Consider the following 27,229-nt stretch of genomic DNA (forward strand, 5'->3'; position numbering starts at 1 on the left):
GAGAAAAAGTGAACGTGTAAACGCTCAATAGATTTTTGCATGATGCTCATGCTAAAATAAGGTTCACAAATATGTTCTAGGAATACGATTCCTTAGTCTACTTATGTAACTTATGAGAATCCATGATAGCCACTAATGCATAGACATATACCATGGGTGCACTGTTATCACTTTAAGAATTGGGCCCCCAATTAGGCCTGGCGTTAACCAAGACATTTTGTTTTAATTAAAATTCTATTTCTCCACCTATCCATCTGTCTGCTGGCTTTACTGTGAGTGACAGCATTCTGCTCTTCCACAAGCAGCATACACCCAAAGTAGTTTTGTTCAGTGCCAGGAACTTCTCTGGCAATGTGTTCTTTTTGAGACCAAAAATGTTATTTTTGCTTTTTGCCAAAGTCTGTTACAATGGTGACACCCTGACAGCTCCTACAACAATAAAGTGTTACAAAAGTCATGTCAAAACAAGACACACATAAAATCAAAACACTGACAACCAATGTTGGCTCTGTTGCCTTTGCCAGTGCCTGTTTATTTTCATGTTTCCCATAATCTTGATGAAAATGGTTACACTGATTTTCCATTATGAATATTTTTGGAAATACTAGCATGCATCAACACAGTTTACAAAATGAAGCTTTAAAAAATAATACTTACAATTTCACAATAATTTAGAAGACTATTTTCTTTCCTACTTGCATTTATTTTTCTGAACATTTTATTTTAAAAGCAAAGAATCATCAATTTTGCTTACATCTGCATCTAATCAAAGAGCATTCTGGGAGCATTATATGTAGCCTCATATTATTAAACATACAAACATGTGTACACCCATTGTTTTTTTTTTTACTGGAACCACAGTCATTAGTGCACTGTGACCTTACAACTTTTATTTAGATGCCCACCCTAATAATGAAAGCTTTCCATTAATGAAACATAAATACAACTTTAAAGAGCATTAACATATGGAAACCAGTATTACCTCAACTGCAGAAAGTTACCTTCCCTGTAAACTGACAGCCAAAGGGTGTGTGCTGCAAGGGGTGGGGATTACTTGTCCAAAGGACAAAATGAAAAGTTGCTGTTCTTGACTCCAAACAATATGTCTTGGGCACTGGACTATAGGAATTCCACACCCTGCTTAGAACACTCTTCATCCAGACAGTCATTATTTGACAGCTTTCTCATATCACTAGATTCAGTATTTGTATTCTCATTTGCATAATGGTTATTGTGAATCCCCAAGTATTTTCAAGAAGGAAGTGAAAAATGATGTCAAACTCTCAGTGTGACAGTACTCTGTTGGAATATGTTGATACTATACTAGTCTGCAGCCCCACACAATGACAGTGTAGGGAAGATACTGTGTCCCTTCTGGTAACTCTTGCACATACAGGACACATGGAGGAGAAAGACAAATTTCAGTACTGTCAGGAGGAGGTCCACTATCTAGAGCAAGCACTCTCAGCTTCTGGTCGGTGAGTGATCTCTGAGAGGGCAGCATCTATTCACCAAATCACTGAACCAGAGACTGTTAAGGGAATGATTAAGTTCTTAGGCCTCTACAACTGTGTGAGGCAGTGGGTCTTTGACTGAAGCACTTTAATAGCACCTCTGCTGAACTCTATTAAGCACGGAAAAGACAGATATGATAAAATAACATGGACATCAGAAATGAAAGAAAATCTCCTAAAATTGAAAACTGAGATAGCAAACTCCCCAGTTTTGGGGAACCCTGATTACACAAAAGATTTTTACCTCTTCTGCCACTGCAGTGGTCAAGTAATGATGGCTGTCCTCACACTCAAATACCCTTTAGGACACAAACCCATTGCATACTTCAGTGGTCTGCTGGACTCAGTAATGAAAGGATGTTACACCTGTGAACAAGCCCTCACCACTGCAGCCTCTGCGTACAGAAAAGCACCCCCATCGTTATGGGGGGGCCTCTGATTCTCTATGTGGAACATGCAGTGATTGTCATCATTCAAAAGGCTAAGACTACCCTAATTACACAGGGAGTACAAGGTAATATTGTCACTCCCATCCTTGAAAATTGTAAATTGCCATCCTGTGAACCTCGTAACATTTATTGCTCACCCTATATTGGACTCTGAGGATAATGCACATGACTGTGCAACACATATCATAATTAATTCAGCCAAGCAACAGAAGATTCCATTCCTGGCAGTATTGTATATTTTGTTGACGGACACTTCACTATCCACCAGGGCACAGGAGTAAGACACACCGGTGCAGCGGTGGTTAAAGCAAAGCACGATTCCTCAGACACACTTCACGTAGCTGAGCAACTAACACTGCCAGCACATTATTCTGCAAAACAGCAGAATTGATAGCCCTGACAGCCACCCTTAGGCAAGCAATAGGAAAAGTTATTACAATCTATTTGGATTCAGCTTATGTAACTACTATGGTACAGATAAGCCTCCTGAGATGGAGAAGAAGGGGCTTCTATAAGTCAGACGGGAGCCCTGTCATGCATAGGAATCTCTTAAAGACCTTAATAGAGGCTTCTGCCCTACCACAAGCAGTGGCAGTTGTGAAGTATCCGGCACACACAAATAGACGAAAACTTGTGACACTGGGGAATGCATTAGCAGATAGGGCAGCTAAAGATGTAGCTAGGTGTACACCCACGTCCGTACCATCTGGTTCACAGCATATCCTGTCTTAGTGGCAGACCCAGGCCGCCTCGCCGCATGAGCCAGAATCAAAAACTGCCACAGATATTATTATACCTCATTATGATGAGACAGGACACTTACATCTTCGAGAACTACGGGAAGCTGCTACACTGCATAAGAAACAATTATGGGAAGCTAGAAGGTGCTCCCAGTCAGGAGGTGATTTGATCTAGAGACAATTATCCACAGGCCTCAGGCCTTACTCATAATAGCCCTTGATCAATTGAACTTTCCAGCTCACATCTCGAGAGATGCCTGGTCTATGCAGACACATCAAGATTAGCTTGTTCCCAGCTTGCATTATATGCTTACTATGTACACTCATAATTGTATCATTTGTGTGCAGAGATGCCCACAATGCTGCATGACAGATATCCAGGACAGGAACTCCGCCTGCTAACGTTATGGTAGCAGCAGTTGTTCTGGTGGAGTGAGTGCGCAAGCCCTCAGGGGGTTGCTTCTTAGCCAAAGCGTAGCACATTTTGATGCAAAGAAGCACTCATTGTCAGATGGTACACTTCTGCTCCACCATCCCTTTCTTCACACCCACATATCCAACAGAGTTGATCGTCCACCCGGAAATCTTTGGTACAGTTGAGGTAAGAGGCCAACGCTCTTTTTGGATCCAGACGGTGGAGTCTCTCCTCTTCATGAGAACGATGTGGGGGTGCATTAAAAGTAGGCAAAGTAATGGATTGACCTACAAGCAAAGGTGCGACTCCTTTGGGAAGAAGGCGGACCTGGTACGGAGCACCAATTTGTCAGGTAAAACAGACAAGAACACAGGTTTAGAAGAAAGAGTCTGAAGCTCACTCAGCAGAGGTGATGGCAACAAGAAACACAGTTTTAAGAGTAAGGAGTTGCAAAGGACAGTTGTGTAATGGCTCAAAGGGAACACACATCAGATAAGTAAGAACAAGATTAAGGTCCCACTGAGGCATGATAAATGGAGTGGGAGGAAACAAATGGGTAAGACCCTTTAGGAATCTACACACAAGAGGAGACTTAGAATGAGAAGATTGGTCCGTCAACCTTAGGAAGGGCTGAGATATCTGACAAGTAACCTTTAAGAGTGCCCAATGCAGTGCCCTGCCGGGCTAAAGTTAGGATGAACAGAATAACCTCAGAGAGAGGAGCCAAGAGGGGATCAAGAGACTTGTCTGTACACCATGCCAGAAATGTATGCCAATGACAGGTGTATAACGTTTTGGTGGAGGGATGCCAAGATAACCTCACAGACTTTGGGTGAAGGGTCAAAAGCCGTCAACTGCCGCCGCTCAACCTCCACGCATGAAGGTGAAAATTGGACAGGTTGGAATGGGGAACCCTCCCCTGTTGCTGCAACAGAGATCCTCCTGAGGAGGCAGTCTGACTGGAGGATCGATGGCACTGCTCAATAGCTCTGGATACTATACACTCCATGCCCAAATTGGAGCCACAAGGATTATTTGGGCCCGGTCGGGCTTGATCTTCTTCAGAACTCTGGACAGAAGTGATATTTGCGGGAAGGCATAAAGGAGGCCTGAGTTCCACTCGAAACAAAAAGCGTTGCTGAGCGAGTGCAGCCTTGGAAACTCCAACACGCATAACAGCTGAAATTGCACGTTCTCTGCGGAGGCGAACAGATCTAACCAAGGTTCTCCCCATTTGTGAAAAAGGGCGTTGCGCCACCTCCGTATGGAGATGCCATTCATGATCGACTATGTGTTGACAGCTGAGTTTGTCTGCTCTGGCATTCAGAGAGTACGCCAGATGTTGAACCACCATGGATATGCCCTGATGTGCCAGCCATGTCCAGAGGCACAGAGCTTCTTGACAAAGGGTCCAGGACCCTACTACTCCACTCTGTTTGTTGCAGTACCACATGGTGTAAGTGTTGTCCGTGATCACCTGCATTCCTTTCCCTTTGAGAGAGGGAAGGAATGCTTTCAATGCAAGCCTGATGACCCAGAGCTCCAGAAAGTTGATGTGGAGCCCAGACTCCAACAGAGATCAGAAGACTCTGATCTCCTCCTCTCCCATGTGGCTGCCCCATCCCAGGAGTGACGCATCTGTCACTTCTGTCAGATCTGGTTGGGGAAGGGGATCTACCGTTGACCCAATCCTGCTTCGAAAGCCACCACTGTGGATCTTTTGCAGTCCCCTCCGAGATCTGGACCATGTTGGGGAGATTCCTCTGATGCTATGTCCACTGGAAATTCAAGCCCCACTGCAGAGCCCGCATATGCCATCTAGCATACGCCACTAGCAAAATGCAATAGAACATGAGGTGCAACAGCCACAGAGTCGTTCTCACTGAAATTCAGGATAGAGGCTGAAATATCGGAATCATAGCCTGAATATCCTGGACTGGCTTTTCGAGAGGATGGGCCCGAAACTGCACTGTGTCCAGAACAGCCAAAATGAAAGGGAGTGTCTGAGAGGGAGTCAGGTGTGACTTTGGCATGTTTATAGTGAACTCCAGCATGTGCAGGCAGTTCACCGAAGTCTGAAGATGGGAGACCACTTTCTGGGGTGTGCCCGCCTTCTAGAGTCAGTCGTTGAGGTAGGGAAAGACTGAAATCTCTAACCTGCACAGATGAGCTGCAACCACTGCCATCACTTTCGTGAACACCTGAGAGGCGCTGGTAAGGCCGAAAGGGAGCATGGTAAATTGAAAGTGCTCATGACCTACGACGGATCGTAGGTAACGTCTGTGGGCAGGCAGGACGGCAATATGGAAATTAGAGGCCTGCATGTCCAACACTACCATTCAGTCTCCTGGGTCCAAGGCAGACAAGACATGAGCCACAGTGAGCATTTTTAACTGCTTCCTGAGGAAGATATTGACGGCCCGAAGATCAAGGATAGTAAGTAAGCCCTTGTAATTTCTGGGCACCAGAAAGTAGCGGGAATAACAACCACAACCTACTTCTGGTGCAGGGACCCTCTTCTATGGCCCCCTTGGCCAAGAGAGCTGTGACTTCCTCACGGAGAAGTGACAGATGATCTCCCAGTAAGGGGCCGTAAGATGGAAGCATGACGTGTGGGGTAGTCTTGAAGGGGAGGGAGTGCGGATCTGCAAAACCCATCTCTCCATCGTGATGGTCTCCCAGTGGGGCAGGTGATGGAGGCAAATCCTGCCACCAACTGGTATATGAGGGGGGTACGGACTAGGAATGCTTGGAGGCTGCAGCAGCTGAGGGGTGGACTGGGCAGACCTCTGGTTCCCTGTCCCACGAGCCTGTGGGATTCCTCATCACTGGCCACGCAGGGGCTGAAAAGCGGGGTAGCTGGAAAAGGGATGCGAATGGGAGCCCCTTCCATTGCCATGAAAGGGGTGAAAGGCAGACTGCTGGGGGTGTGGAGCAACCGAAAGGCCAAAGAACCAAGCAGTAGCCTGGGACTCTTTAAACCTCTCAAGCGCTGAATATGCCTTGTCTCCAAAGAGACAGTGCCATCAAAGGGCATGTCCATGAGGGTCTGTTGGACATCCCCTGAAAAATCAGATGTCCTCAACCAGGAGTAGCACCTCAATGCCACCGTCGATGCAACCGATCTACCTAGAGAGTTAGTCATGTTCAGTCCACATCGAATGATGAACTTAGCCGCATCTCTCCCATCAGCAACGGCTTGAGAGACAATAGCCCGGGCCTCCTCTGGGACCTGCAGCAGAATTTGCACAACCGTATCCCACAAAGAGTGGGTATAATGGCCCAAAAGGTATGCAGTGTTCACCGACCGCAATGGCATACTGGAGGAAAAAAACATCTTCTTCCCAGGTTAGTCTAGTCTCTTAGGATCCCTATCCGGGGGAGTTGAAGGGAATGCGCCAGATGATGAGGATGTCTGGATGACAAGGCTCTCAGGCGTGGGTTGTTGGGACAGGAATTTAGGGTTGTTCGGAGCGGGCCGATAGTGGCAAGCGATTGTCCTGTTTACAGGTGCCCCTGTGTTGGGTCTGGACCAAGTACCCAGAAACACATCAGTGAGGGCTTCATTGAAGGGAAGGAGAGGCTCTGAGGTGGAAGCCCCAGATTGAAGCACCTCAGTCAGGAGATTCATCCTAACCACTACAGTAGGAAGCTCTAGGCCAAAGACCTCAGCCGCCCTACTGACCTCCATAGAATAAGAGGCTCCCTCCACCATAGTGACAGTAGGAGGAGAAAGCATGCCAGCATCTGGAGAAGTACCCAGACCACTAGCCTCGCCCAATTCCTGTACCTAGTCCAGATCAGGGTAATCTAGCTGGTCTAGCATGCCCTCCAATCCTTCCTCATATTCATACCCAGGGTAATAAGAATCTGAATCCCAACCTGGGGTGAGAAAGCCCCACCTTAGTCGGAAGCGGCATCAGCCGATCTGGCTCAGGGTTGTCAGGAATAACGATTAGGTCGACATCGATTGTGGGCACAAACAATGTTGGGAGCGTCAATAATCTAGCCACTGCGGGGGAAGGTCACGATGGTACGACCGATGTTGGCACGGATCCGGAGGGACACTTGGGGGTCGGGCCGAAGCTGCCGGCTCGGGATCCAAAGGGACCCCATCCAAACACCCAGGCCCAAAGACACCGCAGAGGACTGCGCAAATATGAGGCGTATGGCCTCATAAAACTCCTTGAGTTGGGCAGGGGTCATCCCGTCTCCCAGAAACTCGGGGAGGCATGGAGCGGACACAGAAGTAGGCTCCAAGGACAGTGGCCTGGAGCGTCAACACTCCTCCCACGTCGCATCCACCAAGGAACGCGGGTGAAGTCGAACTTTGACTTCTTCCTTTTCTTACACCAATGGCCCGAAGATTTTGATGACGACGAGTGGCGGTGACTCCGTGAACGGTCTCAAGACCTTCCTCTCAAGCAAGATCGTGAATAAAGCAGAGTCGACCGTCGGGCCACCATGAGCTTTAGGAACTGCTTCCTCAGAGCCTCTGAGTGCTTGGTCCGGCTCTCGCAGCACGACATAGGGTTGTGGTTGCGCTCCAGACACCTCAAACAGACCCAATGCTAATCAGTCACTGACATCATATGATGACAGACCTCACAAGGCTTGAATCCCATCTTTGGGGACATCCTAGACATACTAAGGGTCACCACAAAAACTCAACAAAAGGGTAGAATGTGGTCAAAAGATAACCAGGATAGCTCTTCTCTGGATCAGTGAGTGGCGCAGAAGGAAAAGAACTGACACCACTATGCCGAGGCGGTGCCTATATACGACCCTGACATCATCACGGCGACCACAGTGCCAACGATGGATGTGGAGTTGACCGATGCCATCTGATGGAGTGTAAGGGTACTGTTCGAAGAAAAATCTCCGGTTCAAATCTGACACCTGGGGAAATACTAAGTTAAGAAATCTGCTACTAGAAGTCTCTATCAGATGCACATATGCAAAACAAATACGAACAAAAGGACTAGTCACCACATCTGGAATATAACTTACAAAAGAACAGCAAGTAATCTGGACAGATTACAGCACAAAGTCCAAATCTGTTTAAAGAACAGATACAGATACAGAGTCAGATAAGAAGTTTTGGGAACAGAGCAACAAACACACACTTAGAGAAGGAAGGTTAACTCTGTTAGGATTACGGTAAGGAGAACCTAGAGAAGAGGTCATGAGTTAAGGGTGCAGGTGATGTGGTATTTATGTGAAAGTATATTGTTAACTTTTTATTCTGTGACTTGTTATTGGTTTTTAAGATTATGGGGGTCATTCCGACCCTGGCGGTCCATGACCGCCAGGGCCTGGGACCGCGGAAGCACCACCAACAGGCTAGCAGTGCTTCCTGGGCTATTCTGACCGCGGCGGTAAAGCCGCGGTCAGAAAAGGGGAACCAGCGGTTTCCCGCCGGTTTTCCCCTGGCCCAGGGAATCCGCCATGGCGGCGCTGCTTGCAGCACCGCCAAGGGGATTCCGACCCCCTTCCTGCCACCCTGTTTCTGGCGGTTCTTACCAGGAACAGGATGGCGGGAACGGGTGTTGTGGGGCCCCTGCACTGCCCATGCCAGTGGCCCCTAACAGGGCCCCACAAAGATTCGGAGCCGGCATCCTTGTTGCAGGGGCTTTCCCGCTGGGCCGGCGGGCGGGCTTTTGGCGGTCGCCCGCCGGCCCAGCGGGAAAGCCAGAATGGCTGCCGCGGTCTCCTGACCGCGGAGCGGTCATTCGGCGGTAACCGCATGGCGGGCGGCGACCGCCGCAGTCAGAATGACCGCCTATATGTATTAAGTCAGTATTTTTGTGACTATATAAAGGGCTACCTGCAAGCAGTCATCGGAGATCAAATTTTCAGCTCTACGATGGTGACTGGTCTCCCAACCGTTGTGATTCAACCAACTTTTTCCTTGCCAGAGAAGTCTTATCTCCTTTATTCTAGTTTTTCCCCCAACATTCACTCATCTACTTCAAACATGTATGTTTTCTTGGAACATAGTGGGTCAAAAATACAAATAAGAAATATGGATCTTCCACAATAAAGATGGCAAACATTAAGTGGCATGTCCCAGGATACAAATCATGCATACTACTGGCAAAAAAGAAGTGTTTCTGCAGGGCTTCAATGGAATATGCAAGCAGGGTCATTTCAGAAATCTGAAGTCATGTAGTCTACTTCAAATAACCTCCTGTGTGTGGTCATACAGGCACCTTCAGGTCAAAAACTAACTATCATACATGTTTAGTTTAACCACCAAATGTTGCAACATTCAAAATGTACCCGAGGTAACTTGAGAGAAAATAAATAAGAGCAACATTCAAAATGTACTGATCTGTGGTCACCTGAATACCAAATGGTGCATCCCAACCATGCAGGCAATATTTAAATCTATCACCACAGCTCAAGAATTACCAATTTCATGGTACAAAAATGTAATAGCACCCATTTACAAGAATTGAAGCAAATGTAATTCAAGTTCCTAAAATCCAGTCTCCTTGTGATGGAAAGAGCATAAGGCCACTTCATCATGAGAAAGCAGAGACTCCATTTCTCTATTTTGCAGTATCATTGATATGTCTCCGTCTGATGCAGATGCCTGACCTCATCCTTCCAAAAACCTTTGAAAGTATTAAGTCTTTTAGACAATGACATTGATAAGACACTTGATGCACACACAATGACTTTGCCAGAACAATTGATGAGATATCAGTCTGAGACAGGTGTCTTGTTGTCTCTATTTCAAGATCAGATTTTAATAACATAAATAGTTTAGTCTGAATTTACATGTTTTTACCTTATTTGTTTACAAGAATGCGTCTAAGCCTAACATCTTAATGCACACAGGTTATGTCAGACATTTGTAAGGTTATGTCAGAAATTCCAATCTCAGAAAAGAAATAGTATAATAGGCCTCCAATAGACCACCTGATAGGAGAGGTCCTTCGTCCCAGATCATCACACAAGATACTATCAAAGAAGATATTGAATGGCAGATTGCTGTGATGCTGCTGCATCTCAATCTATGCTGAAAGCTGATACCGGGCCATGTATGGTAGCAGAGATGCTACAGCTGATGTGCGTTCTCGTCTTGAGGAAACAGTCTCCCAACTGCTTAGAACTACAAAGTTTTGCTGTAAACAGGTATGCAGGGCGTTGATTATCCTTAAGAAACTCTAGACACAAGTTAACCTGTTCCATGTTCTCTTAGTGTGGCACATAGTAGGTTTTAGGGTGTTAGGCTGCTAGATGACATTTTAGCTATGGCATAAATATTCATTTTATTCTCGTCTGCAACATACATTTTTGCTGTTTTAATAATTTTCTCTGTACTTATTTTAGATGCACTCAGCAACAAGATGAGATTGCTGAAATAAATAATTTTTGTTAAAGTGTTTTCCTTATTGTAGTTTGTGTGTGAGAGATTGTAAAAAGTGAAATTGGGCTTCACAAGGCACCTCAGTTTCCATGAATCCATGTTTAGGGGCCGTTAGCAGCCCAAAAACAATGGCCAGTACTTCAACTATGTATTAGATGGGGTCTTGAGGTGCTACAATAACCTGTCTTTCACATTCAGTCACATATGCATTAAAGTAAGTTTACTCATGTCACCCAAGGATGTGAAAACATAAGGTGACTATAACTCGTGCCCTTGCCATGCACAGTTTTCTTATCAATAATTTTATTGCAAATGTTGCAGTGATAATATCAAAGATGCCATACAAGATGTCATCAATGATACAATATGTGGAGTAATTAGCTGTGCATGGCAAAAGCGGGAGTTGTAGTTACCTTAGGGCGTGACTTATAGTTACTTGAAATAACTAACTATAACTGCTGCATATCTATGGTTTGTACGAGTAAATTCAGAACCTAACTATAAAATCACTGTAACCTTTGTTTTTTTCATTGGATTTCTATGGTTTTTAATGTAAAGTAATTTTAATTACTATACGTTATTCCATTCCCCACTGTGCACGGCATGCATCCAGCCCCTACTAACCACCCAACTCCGTGCCACGCATGGCCTTTGGCTGTGGGCAGCGGAGGTTGGGCACAGGGCATGTCTCTGTCAGTTGATCAGTGAGTGAGTGTCTGAGTGGATCTGAAAGTGGGTGTGTGAGACTCTGAGTGGGTCTGAGTGGGTGTGGGAGTAGGCACATTAGTCTCTGAGTGCATGTATGATCGAATTAATTAGTAAGTCTGTAAATGTTTTTTTATTTTATATTTTTTTGCACATCCTTGAATATTTCAGGGTATTGCGGATATAGTGCATGATGAAGAAAAAATATTTTAAACCCATAATTTGATCCTAAAACACCCATATATCACACCCCTAGGGTTAGGGTACCTTATCCCTGACCCCTCATTCCACTTATTTCTATTTTGAGCCCCGGGGAACCTTTCTGATAACATAAAATGGTGGCTGCAACTTTCTAGTCAGGTTGTGGCCAGCCAATTACAGCTCTTCTACTTGCATGTGCATTTGCAAAAATTTGTGAATTTTTTTGAGTTATCCGGGAAGGATCTGCGTCCCTAGATATCCAAATGTATTTTACTTTAATATCTCAAAAACCTACTGAACGGATTTTCACTAAAAAAGCAAAAGTACTATCTGTGAACTCAAAGCTCGCTTTCTGACAACTTTTTTGTAATTCCATGCAGAGGTTCAGGCTGCAGTTGTGTCTAAAGGTCCTATGGAAATTAGCATGGGAAACACAACTTTTTTGACTCCCCCTTTTTCTCAGCCCCGACTTAACAGATCACTTCAAACCTTTCCATGTGCATGCAAGAATCACCAGCGCACTTTTTTTTGAAAATTCCCTGAAGATTTGTCAAACAGTGCCAAAGATATAGGCAAGTGAAAAAACGTTTCTTGTATGGAAACACTGTCCTAACTATAACTACCTACTGGCTATGTAAATACACACACACACACACACATATATATAGATATAGCTATGTATACATATATATTTATCTCTATATATTTATATACACAGACATATAGATATACACACACATGCATATATATTTATCTCTATGTATTTATCTCTCTTTATATATTTATCTCTCTCTCTCTCTCTATATATATATATATATATCTATCTATAGATATATATATAACCTCCGTAGTGTAAAGAAGGATCCGGACTCCGTAGTACTGTCGAAATACTATTTACTACAAAAATACAGGATTACATAGTTATATAGTATTAAGGCAATACTACAGAATCCGGATTCTTCCTTACACTAAAGAGGTTCTTTACATATAGATTGAGTTACCGAACTGCCCCCTTACAGCCTCTGTAATATATATATATATATATATATATATTTATATATATATATATATATATATATATATTTACATCCTACTGGCGATCCCCAGTACTTAGTTATAGTTAAGACATAGTTTTCATAGGAATAGGGTTTCTTGACTCCGCTATACCTTTGGCACCGTTTGACGAACTTTCAGGAAATTTTTCCAGAAAGGTTCAGGGTGATCCATTAAGGAGGAGCGGAGGAAAGGGGAGGTCCAAAAAATATATAGTTTCTTACCTGTAACTTCAGTTCTCTCATAGGGGTATTTCCATGATAGTCATAAGCGTAGAATAATTCCCCACCCGCATGGCAGGGACCCCAGAGCACTTTTTGCTATATCACTTCTTAAGTGTCCCTGTTCGCCTCCCTTCAGGAAGGCCTGTCAAGACACTTAAGAATGTTCCCATGCAGCCTATAGGAAGGGCTACAGTGTTCAATCTCCTATATTCAGATTAGCCTGGAAGTAAAAATATCAAATATTTGCCAAATAAAAGTCATTTTCCAAACCAGCTACTTCCAAAAACTTCTTTTATTTTCACAAAACCCCTATAAAGGAGTGCAGAACAGTGTAGTCCATAGGCTGCCATTAGAATTGAAGAAAAGGACGTATCACAACCTCTAACTGTTCCCCCGGGGAGGAGGGAGGGTTGTTTATGACTATCATGGAAATACCTCTACGAGAGATCTGAAGTTACAGGTAAGAAACTATACCTTCTCTCGTAGGGGATTGCCATGTATAGTCATAAGCGTAGAATAGAATACCAAGCCCATCCCCCATGCCAGCGGAGGAACAGTTCGAGTAAACCGTACATATGTACGCAAGCAAACCGGTTTCTCAGCGAAGCCTGGCCTACACGAGCATCTGCTCTAGTGTCAGAATCTAAACAATAATGTTTAGTAAATGTGTGAACTCATTTCCACATCGCAGCTTTACAAATTTCTGCTAAAGGAACATTGCGCAATAGAGCAGTGGTAGCCGCTTTTCCTCTGGTGGAATGGGCTCTAGGCCTACCCTGTAAGGTTTTCTTAGCTAGTTGATAACACAATAAAACACAAGAGACTATCCATCTCGCTATTGATTGCTTGGAGGTGGCTAAGCCACTTCAAACAGGTCCGTAATTAACGAACAGTTGTGTAGTTCTCCGAACAGGAGTGGTCTTATCTAGATAAAACTTTAGTACTCTTTTAACATCTAGGGAATGGAGAGCCCTCTCAGCTGGAGTGGAAGGTTTGGAAAGAATGTAGGAAAGGCAATCGACTGGTTAATGTGGAAGTCGGATATGACCTTAGGAAGAAATTTCGGATGTGTCGGTAACACTACCTTGGAAGAATGAAATATTGTGTAAGGTTCATGAGCACAGAGGGCCTGGATTTCGCTGACCCTTCGTGCTGAAGTGATGGCTACTAGAAAGGCTGTCTTCCAAATGAGGTGTTGGAGGGAAGACTTGTGTATGGGTTCAAATGGGGCCTGCATTAAATGTGAAAGGACCACATTAAGTTCCCTCTGTGGTGAGGGGCGTCTAATTGGGGGAAAGACCTTCTTTAACCCTTCTAGAAAATCTTTGATCACTGGGATTCTGAAGAAAGAGGTGAAGGAGTCTTTCTATAAGCAGCTAATGCTGCTAAATGCACTTTAATGGAGGAAAGCTGGAGGCCCGATTGTGCTAGATACAACAAGTAAGGTAGAACAACATCTTCTTTGCAAGATGTAGGATCTATCCCTTTAGAGGAACACCAAATGCAGAATTGTTTCCACTTAAAGGAATACGCCGCCCGCGTAGATGGCCTCTTCGCTTCCTTTAAAATGTCCATACAATCCTGTGGCAGGTTGAGATGACCATACTGGACTAGCTCAGGAGCCATGCTGCCAAATTCAAAGATGAGAGATTGGGATGCCTCATTTGTCCGCCGAACTTCGTCAGGAGGTCCGGCCTGCAGGGTAGCCTGAGATGTGGTTGGAGTGATCTCTGAAGAAGGTCCGGGAACCACCACTGTCTCTGCCACTCCGGTGCAATGAGGATCATCGTGGCTGATGTCATGGACAGTTTGAGGAGGACTGCCTGGATCAGCGGAATCGGTGGAAAAGCGTACAGAAATCTGTTGGACCAGTCTATCCACAGAGCATTGCCCTGCGACTGTGGGTGGTAAAATCTGGCAGCGAAGTCGCGGCATTTCCTGTTTTCTTCTGTGGCGAATAGATCGATAGAAGGTGTGCCCCACAAACGGAAAATGTCTTGAGTGACGTCTTAGTTGAGCACCCACTCGTGGTTCTCTTCGAGAACTCTGCTGAGGGCATCCGCTTGACTGTTCTGAACGCCTGGCAGATGGGTAGCCACTATGTTCAATTTTCTGGCCAGAAGCCAGTGCCACATTGTCTGGGACTCCTGATACAGAATTCTGGATCTGGTGCCCCCTTGTTTGTTCAGGTAGAACATAGTGGTGGTATTGTCCGTCTGCACCAGCAGGTTGTGTGCTGTGATTGAGGGTAGGAACGCCTTGAGAGCTAGGTGTACCAATCGTAGCTCTAGGAAATTGATGTGGTATAACGATTCCTTCTGTGACCATCGGCCCTGAATCTGCAGGTGATCCATATGAGCTCCCCATCCTAGGAGAGAGGCATCTGTCACAATAGTCTGCGTTGGAGGCTGCTCCTGGAATGGCATACCCTTTAGGATGTTGGATGGGCAGCACCACCAAGTTAGAGATCTGAGAGCATGAGTGGAGAGGTGAATGCGATCTTCCCAGCTCCCCGAGCACTGATCCCACTGGTCTTCCAGGCATTCCTGAAGCGGACACATGTGGAGGTGAGCATTGGGTGTACGGTAAATGCAGGATGCCATGGATCCGAGGAGTGAGGAGACTGTCCACACTGTTGGGAGACTCGTAGTCTGGAGATTCCGACACTTCCATAGAATAGATAAGCGTTGTTCCTCCGAAGGACACACTTTTGCCTGCAGTGTGTCTATGGTAGCTCCTAAGTAATGTAGCCTCTGGACTGGTACTACTGTTGACTTTTGAAAGTTGATATGAAGATCTAACCGGTACAGAAGGTCACAGGTCAGTTGGAAATACCGTTTTGCTTCTGCATACGTGGATGCTTTGATCAACCAGTCGTCGAGATACGGGTAGATGAAGATCCGTTTCCTTCGGAGGTGAGCTGCCACCACCGCCATGCACTTGGAAAAGGTCGTGGGCGCAGACTTGAGACCGAACGGCAGGACCGTGTACTGGAAGTGATCCTGACCTACCAAAAACCTCAGGAACTTCCGATGTTTCTTTGCAATGGGGATGTGGAAATACGCATAGTGTAGATCCACTGAGCAAAGCCAATCTCCTCGCCGAATCTGAGGGTATATCTGGTGTCAGGATAGCATCCTGAACTTCTCTTTTCGGATCCATTTGTTGGCCGTTTTGAGGTCTGAAATGGGTCTGACTTCGTTTTTGTCCTTTTTTGGGATGAGAAAGTATTTTGAGTAGATACCTTTCCCCTGTTGGTTGAGGGGAATCGACTCCACTGCTCTCTTTTCGAGGAGGATAGAAACTTCCGCCTTGAGGAGATCGAGGTTTGCAGTCGTCAGCTTTGGCGGGATGGCCAGAGGTGGTGAAGAAAATCTGAGACAATATCCATTCTGTACAACGTCTAAGACCCAAGCGTCTGTTGTGATCTTTTGCCACTCTACCAGCAATTGGTGATGCTTACCCCCACCGGAGTGGATAACGAAGTTGGGGGGAGGAAATCCTCAGGGCTTTGAGGTGGTGGGCTGTTGGGTGCTCTGAGTGGACTGATGAGTTGATTGTCCCCTCTGTGCCTTACGCTGTTGCTGGTAAGGCCACTGGTACTGGTGAGGCCTCGTAGAGGCCCACTGAGGGGCTTGAACCCTCTGCGTAGTGTAGCGGCGATGAAAAGGATGGAAGGACCTGCGTTGTTCTTTAGGCTTGTCCAGTCCTAACGCCTTTAATGTGCCCACTTCCGCTTTCATTCGTGCCATTTCGTCGTCTGCGTGTGATCCAAATAACGTGGATCCCGAAAATGGCAGATTTAAAAGTATTTAATGCACATCCGGTTTTAACGATGTGAGTCGCAGCCATGAGTGCCTCCTGAGCGTTACCCCATGACAATACGCATGTGCTGAAAGTAGCGAAGCATCCGCTGCCACACTTATTATTTGGTTGGAGACCATAGCGCCCTCCTTGGCAACTTCTAAAAAGTCCTCTCTGTGGTCTCTTGGGAGATGATCTGCAAACTGCAAGATGGAGTCCCAAAGGGAGCGATGCTACCGGCCTAACAGGGCTGTGGTGCTCGCCGTTTTCATTATGGACGCTGCCGAGCCACAGACCTTACGACCTGTCGAGTCCAGTCACCTACTCTCCTTATCTGGAGGAGAAGTGGAGGATGGAGAAGTTGCGTGGGCCTTGCGTGCCGCCAAAATAACAACTGAGTCCGGTGGCGGATCAGAATGCAAGAAGAGCGGGTCTGCTCCGGAGGGCGGTGCTTCTTTTGCAGCCTGAACGGTGCAGGCATTGTCACTGCCGGTGTGAGGAAGACCTCCATAGCGGGCTCCAGGAGGCCCGGTATTAGAGGGAGCAATGGCCTGGCTGCTGACCGCTGTTGAAGCGTCTCGAAAATGACCGATGTCAATGGCGTAGGAGCAGCCATCGGTATTCTTAGCTTCGACGCCCCTCGGACTAGAACCTCATGAAAGGTATTAATATCATCCACCGGAGAGGACCGAGGAGGCAGAGAATCCGACAATGTAGGTGAATAGTCTCTGGTGGAACAAAGAGTCTCTGTCGCGCTTCCTTGAACTTGATCTATGCCTGGATCGGTGGTGCGATCTTGATCTGGAGGAGTCCCGTTCACGGCGTGAACTATGGCGCGATGCAGAACATGGTCTAGCCGGTACACTAACCGGATCTTGAGGTGGCGTTGGTTGCGGCGCCTCCTGGCCAGTTGGCTGAGGCGGCGTTGCCGGAAGCTCTGGAGGAGGGGACCGAGGCAGAGATGGGCGAGAAGAAGGAGAGGAAAGCAGCAGCATTACCGAGGAAGAGTGCATCGATGAGGAATAAATTCTCCGCCTCTTGTGACCCCTCGACGTCGACGGCCTCCTCGACATCGACGGAGTCCTTGACGTCGATCTTCCTCTCCGTCTCGACGTCGACGCCGTGTGTGGCGACGAGCCATGTCTACGTCGACCCCTCGACATCGACCCCGACAACGCCGATCTGCTCCTTGGCGTCGTGCATCTCGGGGCCTTCGACGTTGTACTATGCCTCGACGCCGACTGGTGGCTTCTGAACGACGTCGAACCGGACTTTGACGGCGAACATGTCGGCGCCGTACCTCCTCTCGACGTCGACTGGGATCTATGTCGTCTTCGCCCTGATGAGCGCCTCTCAGACCTCCCATGAACACTGGAGGGTGAGATACGAGCCCTGGGAGAAGACTGACCTTCCCCTCGCTCAGAGGTCCCCCTGTTCCTTGTCTTCTTCTCTCTGTTCTCCCTTGAAGGCGAATTTTCTCTCTGTCATGCAAAGTGCACCTGGAGAACGTCTTGCAGATGCTGCAGGAGGCAGGAATGTGAGATGAGGGTAGACAAATAATACAGAGCTCATGAGGGTCTGTTTTAGCCTTTTTTCTGCCACATTTAAGGCACTTCTGAAACAAGGAAGGCATTTTGTTGAAAAAAGTCTTAAAGTTCTGTCAGAAATCTTCAAAATGTAGTAGAGAAAGACAAAAGACGTCGAATGAAGCCTTTTTTCAGAACTTATCTGTGAAATTTTGAAGGAAAAAAATTAAAAAGGTGGAGTTCAATGCTCCAGGGTCCTGTCAGCAGGTGCCGGAAAAAAGAACTGAGGTGGCAGCCTATGGACTACACTGTTCTGCACTCCTTTATAGGGGTTTTGTGAAAATAGAATACATTTTTGGAAGTAGCTGGTTTGGAAAATGACTTTTATTTGGCAAACATTTAAAATTTTTACTTCCATGCTAATATGAATGCAGGAGCTTGAACACTGTAGCCCTTCCTATAGGCTGCATGGAAACATTCTTAAGTGTCTTGACAGGCCTTCCTGAAGGGAGGCGAACAAGGACACTTAAGAAGTGATATCGCAAAAAGTGCTACGGGGTCCCCGCAGGCGGGCGGGGAATTATTCTACACTTATGACTATACATGGAAATCCCCTACGAGAGATGTGTATTTCCCATGTTAATTCCCATAGAGATTTAGATAAAACTACAACCTCTGGACGGACTTCTATCAAATTTAGTAGAAATGTAGCTCTTGGTCCAGAAAGCATGCTTTTTCTTATTTGGCTTAAATCCATTCAGTAGTTTCTGATACATTAAAGGAAATCTACATTTTTATATGTAGAATTACGACAAATTTATGCATACTCCTTATCTAGTGCAGAGATCAGAGTGGTTGCCAACACTTCAACCAGGAACTGTTTGCAGCTGTTTTGGGACTCGGCTTGAGCAAAGTCCCCCCCAAAAAAAAAAAATGCAAAGAAAAAAGAAAAGGGGGCAAAGTACAAATACCCTAACTCCCTAGCCTTGGTCCTGCGGTCCAAGCAAAAAAACATTTTTTCTTTGAGTTTATGGCAAAATTTGTGATTTTTGCTGTGCCCGCTTTATTAGAAACAATGAAGAGGGTGCACGGGGCCTTGGACCACCACCTCCCCAGGGCTACATTAAAATATTTACATGCGGGGGCATGCCAATCCCCTGCCCCCCCCGGGCCCTGGTGGCCACCACATCCCTGTAGCTTTTTCTCAAAAAGGAGAGGGGCCAAACGGACTCCCATCCTAGGGCTGTATGAAGCCCCAGGGACCACCACATCCCTGGGGCAAAAACTAAAATAAGTGCAGGGGGGCACTTGGACCTCCCAGGACAGGGACATTTACATTTTAAAAAAAGGGATGGGGGGCCACGCAGACCCTGCCTGGACCAAATATGGCCCCAGGGATCACCACCTCCCTGAGGCCAGCCCAGGCACAAAAAAGGAGGAGTGGTTGTGCACCCCCCCTCCTGGAGCTATTAATGGCCATGAGGCTTCCACTCCCTAAGACCGGATCTTGCTATTTTCTGAGATTCCCACCTTTGAGAGATAGCTATTTGCATTTGCTTGGCAGGAGCTACGATAGCTCCTGTCAAGTGAAAGCAAAGACTCCTCTTCCAGGAAGCGGGAGCTTGCAAAATGCTCCTACTTGCTGGAAGTGGAGTTTTCATCCCTTTCCCTGCAGGCAGACGTGGGTAGGGAAAGAGATGCAAGTATTGATTTTGCATGCAGGGAGCTGCATCTCCAGCAACTCCCTGTGTGCGGGAGCAATGCCGGCTCCTGCAGGAGGAAGGGAGCTGCCTGGGACTGCAGGGCCCTTGAGGTTTTCCCAGCAGTCCCCGATATTTTTTTAAAAAAACAGTGGCCTATTCTTGGATATGTACACAGGGCCGGATTAATTTTGGCACGATGCTCATTTTACAGAAATTAAACCTCAACGGGAAGCACTTACAGATATAAACAAAGCTGATGCCCAAGTTGAAGCATCACTTCTGTAAAGTACTAACTATCCTAATTTCTTGTGCAGGGTCAAGGAAAGCAAGTGTTTTTTTCTATGCATTTCCACTTCAAAAGTTATCTGTAAACCTCGAAGGAGGTTATTGCATTCTTGCTTTTTTCAAGTGCAATATATCATGTAGTGACTGTCATGAGTGGGTTCTTTCTTGTCATCTGCTGCTGAGACTATAGATTGTGTTATCCCTTTTAGAAGCTATGTAAAATGGCCTAGAAGCCTCACCCTTTTGGCCCTACCCCATAAATAATGGTATGCAACCTCTTCCTGCCATTTTCCAGGATGACGCACAGTTTACTGAAAGGAGCCACCAAGCACATTCTCCACTGATTTTGGAGACACATTTTTGTTGCACAAGCCAGACCCTGTGAAAAATGCATGGGCTATGAGCATGGGCAGTACAGGGGCCCCCTGTGGCCCAGCTTTCTGCCAACCTTTTCATGGCTGGGTCCCTGCCGCGAAAATACTGGCGGAAAGTGGAGTTTTAATCAGCCAGGCGGCATTGAGTTCAGCACCTCCACGGCTGGTTACAAGCCCGACTGCCTTTACCCCTTTGGGATCTATGATCATGGCAGGGACGGCAGTCTTATAGCAGGTCTGCCCACCTAAGTTGTAATTAGGCCGTCGGACTGCCAGGAGTGCAGCGGTCCGACCGTCAACTCAAGTGTGCCAGACACTCGTAATGAGTACATAAGTATCCTAGATGCCTTGGCCTCTAACATATATAGACTTGAATCTTTTTTGCTTGTTTTTCCCCAATAGATGTTCTCTTATTAAGTTTTATGCTGAGGACGAAATCAAAGGAGGAAAAGGAGTGATGAACCCCAGATTAGCTGTGATCAGACTGAGCAGGGTTGAAACTTCAATTTCCTATATAAAACGGCTCAAAATATTTCTAGGACTGGTCACAGTGGAGGGCTATAAATGGGTTCCTAATCTTCTCTTTTAAATCTTCTAATTCATTATGGGTTAGATGGAAGAAGCAGTTTGAGTTGGCAAACAGCCCAATTCTTAGAATCAGGATGTTTACAAATGCAAAAAAGTCATTTCCAAATGTACAAACCCAAAACTGTGATTTGGTAACCTCTCACCAAATTGCAATTTGGGATTGAGAATCAGTTTTTGGAAAGGGTGTGTTTAGGGTGTTCCTTTCAAATACCAATTTGCACTGTAATGTACAAACACTTTGCGACCAAAATGAGGCTTCAAAACATTCACACTTTACCACCAACTCAAAGAAGGTGGCAACCTATTCGCAAGTGGATGTGTTCCCCTTTGAGAATGGTTGAACAAATATTTTTGAAGAGCAGGCATTGGTCTAAGGGATTAAAAAAATGAAAGTTAAACATTTCATTTTTTTTCTTTTTAAACACATCCTGTTTTACTTTAAGAATAACTGGCTGAGTTAAAAAAAATATTGCTTTGTTTAAAAGCAATCAAAGACATGTTGGTCTGTTGAATTGTAGTTGGTCACAAATTGGGACTTTCCTTATTAATATGCATGATCTAGACCTATTTGAGACCCACTTGGAATCACTACTGAATCCCAAAAAAGTTTCATACATTAGGAATAGTAATTTCCTAATTGTGATTTGCAGGAAATCAAAATTAGGGAATCCCTACTCCTAATATTAGTACATCTGGCAGTAAGGACTTGCAAATCATTACAGGGTATCTGCCATATGTGTGATACAGCTGTTGTTTACGTAGTTAGCTCTGTCCCTGAACTTAGCACTTCCTAAATAAATAGCACCTCTCACAGATAAACATATGGTGTATGATTAAATAGAGTGTTTCTCATCTGTACTCTGATGAATCAGCAGGTAGCAAGAAAAGGCAATTTTCATTAAGCTGAAATTGACACGGTCATCTAGCAGACTGAATGTTGTTCAATTTGAAGTTTTAAAAGCTGATACAGAGTTTTGGACTGGCCTTCTCACTGTTCTGTATGAAACTGCACTTGAGGCGGAAACAGTGACAAAATCATGGAGAGGCTGAATTTTCCACGCAACATATAACAAGCATTGGCAAAGGCTATTGTTCTCGCCTCTGCAAGAACCATCGGTTTAGTCTATTTTAGTTGTGCTGTACAGTAGTGTGGCTGTACAGTATGCTTAAAAATGTATTATAAACTACTATGAAACAGCCAATATCTTTTTGTTATTTATTACAGAGTGAGGGATGGTGTAAGTTAAGAATTAAAATGTGAAGAGCGCAGTAAAGAAGAGTTGTATAGAGTAGACTGGCGTAGACTGGAGTGGTGCAGAGTTGAGTGCAGTGGCGTAGAGTACATTGGCATAGAGTAGATTGGTGCAGAGTAGAGTGGTGCACAGTTTAGTGGCATACAGTAGAGTGGCACAAAGTGAGGCATGACGCACTAAATAGAAATTAATTATTGTTCCTCAATATTAGGCAAATACTGTAATGTATATGCTTTGTGGCTTACTTAAGGTATCAAGATCATTCTATATAATACGAGAAACTAAGTAATGGGACCTATATACTGCTTTATATCAAATGTGTCTACAAACGTCCATTTGGGTAATAGATTTTCTTTTTATTATTTTCTGTGTATGGTACATTCTGAAGGGCCATATAATGCACCATATAAAAATTAATTAATGTAGCAAGAGAGTTCATCTGCAGCATAAATAATAGAATATGAGGTCAGAGTTAATTTATGCTGATAATTAAGACAGTATCACAATCACGGACTGTGCAATTTATAGTTAGAAACTAATGAAAGATGGAAAAGACTTGATTGTTGATTTAGGAATGTCATGGATTTCATATTCAAACGGACCCTTTACTGTTAACAAAAGTACACTAATTAAAGACAAAACATTAATGTAAAGAACCTTTAGAAACAGTGAGGCCCTGTTGTGAAAAAGAGTGTTCTGGTTTCCGAGGTGCCTATGCTGTGTTTTTATAAAAAAAAATCAATAAAGATGATAACATATTTTAATTATGGACCTCATTATGACTTTAGCGGTCTTTGTGCGAGACTGCCGCTGTGGCGGCCACCAAAAGAGTACCATGTTGGCAGCCATTTGACCGCCGTATTAAGAGTCACACAGTGATGATCGCCAAAAAACAGCCACAAATTCAACACTGCCGGGACACTAGCTGGGTGGGAAATGGGTGGTTCCACCACCAGCATCGCCAGCCCAACAACTTTCCAGCCACCAGATTATGACCCACAAATCACCAGAGGTTCTTCCATGATGGAAAAACATTGGCTGTCCGCGCTCAAGAACTTACCTCAGACAGAACATAACACCACATTGGACAGTTCAAATACCCCACACCTGACACACATACACACAACAGACCCACCTACTAACAGCACTATGTAACAGACCCCCACACAACCCACAATCCTTTGTGACAAAAAACACATTCACAGACAGTGAGGACCCACAAACTCATTACTTAGCACATATACACCATAGGCACAAATAACTTCAGACTCAGCACAAACAACACAACTGCATGATCAGTACTATACACACATCACTACTGCACAACACCACAACTAAAAACCACACACACCCAAACACCACCATCCGACTAAGCACCCTACACTGCACCCTGACCCACTCAATACCCACCCCCACCCACAACACAACCACCATGTCCTGTGAAAAGCAGCCACACTTCGCAGACATTGAGCTGAGGGTCACGGTTGATTAAATCATCACAGTAGAGCGACAACTGTTTGAAGCACAGTTACAGCAAACATCCATTGCCAGGAAATGGAGTTATGGCAGAGAATAGTTCACTGGGTGCGCTCAGTGGACAACCATCCACGCACAAGGGTGTTGTGTGGGCTCTCATTATTCTAATAAGACTACTGGATTTTGAGAGGCAGAATCGCCTGCGGTGTCGGAGACTGAGTCTTAACCCACTACAGGTGACACCGGTCGCCCTTAATCCGGGTTTTGCTCTGGTTTATTAGCAGTGCCTCATCTCTACCCAAGGGCAGGGATGATTGGGCAGCCAAGCGCATGAGATAGTTGATTTCTCATGGAAATCGTGGTCACTCAGGTTTCATCCATTTCTCTAAGTTATATTAGTCTCACATACACAATGACAGACAGAGGCAGTATATGTTTCAATAAGGTTTTAATGAAGCGACTGCATCTTAGATAGCAAAGCATGTACTGCAATACCCACGACGATACAGCATGACAAGATTAGAATTGTGACAAGGAGAGTGAAGCATAGAAATAACGCCACCATTTTGTCACTAGAGTCAATAGACTAATTCCTATCTAGGCTATAATAGAGCACAGCGTGCAAAGCTCTAGTTCTGTCCTTCAGGTTCCCCTGGTAAGACATCATTCCCCATACCTGAGCAAAGGCCTCAAGTCTGCATAAGCAGCTGTAGCAAAGCATTCAGCAATCAGCATACAATTGTGATTCTCTAGCTGGAATCTCCCTCTAACATGTAAGGTACAAGAAAGTGTTTTTATAATAAAACAGCAGATGTTCTAAGAAAATGTCCCTACGCAAGGATGTGTGTTTTTCTATGAATGTCAGAGACAAAACTTTTACCACATTCACCGGCAACCTATCTTACTGCAGCCTTGAAAGAAGTGCAGCGTGAACAAGAATGTCTTGTTTATGAACGTAGTGCTGGTCTAAGCAAAAACAGCAGGGTAAAGGAGAATCACCCTCAGTTAATCCCAGCTCACCCTCTTGGTAGCTTGGCACAAGCAGGCAGGCTTAACTTCAGAAGCAATGTGTTAAGTATTTGTACCAACACACACAGGGCGAGTGCACGTCGGAAAAGGCCAGCGATGCGTCAATTTCTCACTCGCAAGTGAGACCATGCGTCACTCCTTCTCTGGTCGGGTTGGCATGCGTTGTTTCTTCTCTCCTGCAACAGAGTGATGCGTTGATTCGGACGGGCACCTCGGGTCCGGGCAGGCTTTGCGTTCTTTTTCCGCAGCCAGTGATGTTGCGTTGAAAATCTGGTTGCACAGTATCACAAAATCGCGCTGTGTGGGGCTTGCATCGTTATCAGTCTCCGTTAGCAGGTGTTGTGCATCATTTCTCCAGCCGCGTTGTGTCGATCTTCCATCCGTTGATGCAGGTGGAGCATTGATTTCAGCAGCGAAGCCGGCGGTGCTTCGTTTATCATCTGCGTCAAGGAATGTGGGTCGAAAAGTTCCCTGCACAGCGTTCTGTGCGTGGATTTTCAGTCTTTGTCTGCCCGCTTCACCTTGCCAGGGCCTAGGGACTGGAAAGGAAACCACTTGGCAGGGCAGGAGTACCAGCAGAGAGTCTAGGTGCTGGAAGGGGAAGTCTTTGATGGTCCTGAGACTTCAACAACAGGAGGCAAGCTCAGTTCTAGCCCTTGGGGACACTTCTCAAGCAGGAATGCACAACAAAGTTCAGTCTGTGTCCTTTCACAGGCAGAAGCAGCAACTGCAGGATAGCCCAACAAAGCACAGTCACAGGCAGGGACAGCACTTCTCCTCAGCTCTTCAGCTCTTCCCCTTGGCAAAGGTTACTCTTGATTCCAGAAGTGATCTTATTTTCAGGGGTTTTAGGTGCTTTTCTTATACCCCTTTCTGCATTTGTAGTAGGCCTAGTTCAAAGGAAAGTCTCTCCTAGTTGCGAGATCCTGCCTTGCCCAGGTCAGTCCCCAGGTACACACCAGGGGGTTGGAGACTGCATTGTGTGAGGGCAGGCACAGCCCTTTCAGGTGTGAGTGACCACTTCTTCCCTCTCGCCCAGCACAGATGGCTCATCAGGATATGCAGGCTACATCCCAGCTCTGTTTGTGTCACTGTCTAGAGAGAGGTGCAAACAGCCCAACTGTCAAACTGACCTAGACAGGGAATCCACAAACAGGCAGAGTCACAGAATGGTTTAAGCAAGAAAATGCCTACTTTTTAAAAGTGTAATTTTCAAACACACAATCTAAAAAACAACTTCACTAAAATATGTATGTTTAAATTGTGAGTTTAGAGCCCCCAAACTCCACATGCCTATCTGCTCCCAAAGGGAATATATGCTTTAATAATATTTAAGGCAGCCCCCATGTTAACCTACAAGAGAGATAGGCCTTGCAACAGTGAAAACTGAGTTTGGAAATATTTCACTGTCAGGACATGTAAAACACATAAGTACATGTCCCACCTTTAACATACACTGCACCCTGCCCATGGGGCTGCCTATGGCCTACCTTAGGGGTGTTTTACATGTATGAAAAAGAAAGGCTTTAGGCCTGGCAAGTGGGTACACTTGCCAAGTCGAATTGGCAGCTTAAAACCACACACACAAACAATGCAGTGGCAGGTCTGAGCCATGTTTACAGGACTACTAATGTGGGTAGCAAAACCAGTGATGCAGGCCCACTAGTAGCATTTGATTTACATGTCCTGGGCACCTCTAGTGCATTGTACTAGGGACTTACTAGTAAATCAAATATGCCAATTGTAGGAAAGTCCTCCTTTTTTGCCTGATCACCCCCACACTTTTTGGATAGGTACTGGTGGTTACTGACTCTTGGCTGTGCCCTGGGTACTGCTTACCAGTCCCAGGGCCAGTGCTCTGTGTAAAATGGATATGCAAATTAGGCTAATTATAATTGGCTAAGTTAACCTACCTATAAGTCCCTAGTATATGGTAGGGCATGTAGGTTTAGGGACCACAGCATAGGTGGTGCACACCTAGGTGCACTGCTGAGGTGCCCAGTGACATTTTAAAAGCAAACCTGCCTTGCTGGCTGCTTTTAAATTAAAGTTATATGCAAATTCGACTTTGGAATTAAAGGTACTTCCAAAGTCTTAAACTACCTTATTTTTACATATAAGTCAACCCTAAGGTGTGCCCTATGTGCCCCTAGGGCTGGGTGCCATGTAACTATAAGCAGGGACTTTATAAAAATAGATTTATAAGCCCTGGTGAGGTAAAAACAGCCAAATTCGTTTTTCCCTCATTGAAGTAAATGGCCTTCATAGGCTAGAATGGGCAGACTTTATTTTAAATGTTAAAGTCTCCTTAAATGTTACATACCAAGAATTTGGTATCAAATTAATTGTTGTAATAAATCCCACAACTTCCAGTTGTTGGATTTAATATAACTTGTTCAGGTAAAAAGTTTAGACTTTACCTAAAAAGTTGCCAATTTCAGCTCTGCATTGTTTTTGCTGCTGTGCTCTGATTGGCCAGCCTGCAGCAGCTTCTGCCAGGCTGCCTTGATGA

The 27,229-nt window shown here is 45.3% G+C and overlaps 1 protein-coding gene across 1 annotated transcript in view; it reads right to left on the reverse strand.

Moving 5' to 3' along the window:
• PCTP (phosphatidylcholine transfer protein) overlaps positions 1-27,229 on the reverse strand; it is a 182,331-nt gene that overhangs the window by 21,016 nt on the left and 134,086 nt on the right. The gene's annotated exons all lie outside the window — the stretch shown is intronic.

Source organism: Pleurodeles waltl, chromosome 7 (assembly GCF_031143425.1).
Source record: "Pleurodeles waltl isolate 20211129_DDA chromosome 7, aPleWal1.hap1.20221129, whole genome shotgun sequence".
NCBI lineage: Eukaryota > Metazoa > Chordata > Amphibia > Caudata > Salamandridae > Pleurodeles > Pleurodeles waltl.